Below are 3,448 nucleotides of genomic sequence, written 5' to 3' on the forward strand. Positions count from 1 at the left end.
AAACTTGTGTTAAGAAGAGGTAGCATAACAAGACTATATGATTTTGTAGGTATAACGTTCTTTAGCCATTATATTTGTACGACATAATTGCTTGTTATATATGCTTGAAGTGTCATTGTTTTTATGTCAATATAGAGTTTTTTTTTAATCATACGGATCTAAATATTCATGCCACATAAAGAAACATCATACGATAAACATGTTGGGTAGCAATCCGCATCAAAAAAATCTTTTTTATCATTTACCTACTCGAGGACGAGCAGGAATCAAGCTTGAGGATGCTTGACACGTCTCCAACGTATCTATAATTTTTTATTGTGCCATGATAATATATTATCAATCTTAGATGGTTTATATGCATATTTATGCTATTTTCTATCAATTTTTGGGACTAACTTATTAACCCAGAGCCCAGTGCTAGATACTGTTTTTTCCGTGTTTTTTGTTTTTGACAGGGAATCGTTACCAAACGGAGTCCAATCGCTACGAAACTTTTTGACGATTTTTCTTGGTCCAGAAGACACGCAATAGACTTGAGAAGGAAGTCGGGAGATGCACCGGATGGAGGCAAGCTCACCCGGCGCGCCATGGGCGGGGGCGCTCCCCAGGCTTGCCAGCTCCTGGTGGACCCCCAAACCCTAATCTCGGCACTATAAATACCCAAATACTCCCATTAGTCCGAGGAGCGGGCAAAAATACAGTTCCGCCATCGCAAGTTCAAGAGCTCCGAGATCCCATCTATAGCTTTCTTGGTTATTGCCGGAGGGTGTTTCGATCACGGAGGGCTTCTTCATCAACCTTGCTGCCCTTCCAATGAGTTGTGAGTAGTTTAACACAGACCTAGGGGTGCATAGCTAGTACCTAGATGGCTTCTTCTCTCTCTTTGATCTTCAATACAAAGTTCTCTTCGGAGATCTATTCGATGTAATCTTTTGCGGTGTGTTTGTTGAGATCCGATGAATTGTGGGTTTATGATTAGATTATCTATGAATATTAATTGAGTGTTCTCTGAACTCTTTTATGCATGATTTAGATAGCTTCCTATTTCTCTCCAATATATTGATTTGGTTTGGGCAAAGATTGATTTTTCTTGCAATGAGAGAGGTGCTTTGTAGTGGGTTCAATCTTGCGGTGCTCAATCTCAGTGACAGAAAGGGACATGACACATATTGTATTGTTGCCACTAAGGATAATAAAGTGGGGTTTATTTCATATTGCTTGGATCCATCACTCTACATCATGTCATCTTGCTTAAGGCGTTACTCCGTTCTTGTTAACTTAATACACTAGATGCATGGTGGATAACGGTCGATGTGTGGAGTAATCGTAGTAGATGCAGGCAGGGGCCGGTCTACTTGTCTCGGATGTGATGCCTATATTCATGATCATTGCCTTAGATACCGTCATAACTATGTGCTTTTCTATCAATTGCTCAACAGTAATTCGTTCACCCTGTCGTACTTATTGGACGTGGACATCCACTCTGACGATGACCGACAATAGTTCAGTGGTGGAGCTCTAAATCAATAGCCCAGAACTAGGGGCTCTCGGGCGCGGTGGATCTAAGAGCATCTCTAGCCGCGCCCCCAACCGGCCCCCCAGGCCCCTTTTCAGCGTCGGCGTCCAAAAAACGGCCCAGTCGCGCCCCTAGGAGCCCATTTTTCGCCGTTAGGCCCGAGACTAGCGCCGGCGGACCCAGGCCAAACCCGGCGCGCTGGGGGCGCCCGGGGGCACCGGGGTAATCATTTTTGGCGCAAAAGAAAGGCGGGCCCGCCGAGTCAGCAACCTCCGCGCCTCGTCGTCCTCACATCGCCTCGGTTTCCCGTGGGGAATCAATGCCAAGGCCGCCGCTGGTCAGCCTTCCATTGATTCCTCACGGGCGGCGCGGTGAGGCGACGCGCCCCCCGCCACACGTACACACGGCGCCGCCCCCTGCCGCTAAATAAATCAGCACCTCCCTCTCCGGTGGACACACCCCACCCACAGCCCTCTCTCTCCCCGTGCACAGCCGCCGCTGACGAGCACTCTTTCCTCTCCCACCAAGTTCACAGCCACCGCAGACGATGGGCGATAGGTTCCCCGACAATGGGGCGACAGCCAACGGCTTCCGCCGCCGCTCTCTGCACAAGTGGGAAGCCCATCTCGACATGCGCCTCCCGACATGCACGCGCCGGGGCGGTGGAGACTCAGCACCGGAGGTGTCCCAGTCCCCCCGCTGCCTAACGTCACGAGCCCCGACAACTTCCACGCCTCTGTCGGAGGAGTAGCGGGCCCTCCCGGAGTACGATGTCGGCAACCACGAGGCGTGGGCGACGTACTTCGAACGCCGATAGGCGGAGCGGCTGGCCTCCACCAACAACGTGCTGGTGGTGCAGGGGAGCAAAAACAACGACGGCCGCCGCCTGTGGTGGGGCGCCCCCGGCCGCACGCTCCACGCCGTCCTCGAGTACCTCGAGGGCGGCAACGATCTGCCGCTGACGTACCGGGCCGCCTCTGTCCCCCGCCGGAGTGGCAGCCAATGGATGCCGAGGAGGACCGGCTCCTCTTCATCCTCCTCCCGATCCTCCTCCCACTCCTCCAGGTCGCTGGCACTCTTCAGCGTCAAGGCCGAGCCCGCGGAAACGCCGCTCGGCCGGCGCACCCGCAGCGCCGGCATCGTCATCAATGAGGGCGGGCGTGCCTCCTCCTCGGCTCCTCTCCGCCTCGTTAAGCCGAAGACGGAGCCGGGGGTCACCCCGTGAAGACGAAGCCGGGGCTCGCCGACGTGAAGATGAAGCCAGGGCTCGACGACTTCACGGCCATGAAGTGGGCGCGGGAAGATTGGGTGCGGCTGGAGACGAAGCCAGGGGTGTCGTCGTGCTTGAAGACAGCGACGACGACGCGCCGCCACCAGCCAACCCTGTCCGCCTGGGCGACCCTGGGCAGGGGTCCAGCAGCTTGAAGAAGGAGAAGGACGACGGCGGCGACGGCGCCGACTTCGTCGCGTTCAGCGAGTTCTTCGGCCTGTAGTCACTACTAGGGAAAACCCTAGTAGTAGCGCGGGTTTTAACGCCATCAGTAGCGCGGGTGGCCACGCTACTAATAAGGCGCTACAGCTAACAGATAGTGGTAGCGCTTTATGTACCCGTGCTACTAGTATTGACTGTATTAGTAGCGGTTTTCCAACATGCGCTACTAATAAGTGGTTGTAGCGCTTTTCTTTGCCCGCGCTACTGCTGTATCTTTTAACATTTTTCCCTGCTTCCTATTGATCTAGAACAGTACCCCATTTCAATAAACTGCAATTTCACATATACCAAATAACAATACTATTAACCACAATACCATATAGTCATACAGTAGTCATACAATATCATTAAGCATTATAGGTACTCATATATAGTCAATATGCATCCTCACACACATATATGGTTCATACAGGAGCATATATGATGAGAAGTACTAGGTA

This window comes from Aegilops tauschii, chromosome 2 (genome assembly GCF_002575655.3).
Source record: "Aegilops tauschii subsp. strangulata cultivar AL8/78 chromosome 2, Aet v6.0, whole genome shotgun sequence".
Lineage (NCBI taxonomy): Eukaryota > Viridiplantae > Streptophyta > Magnoliopsida > Poales > Poaceae > Aegilops > Aegilops tauschii.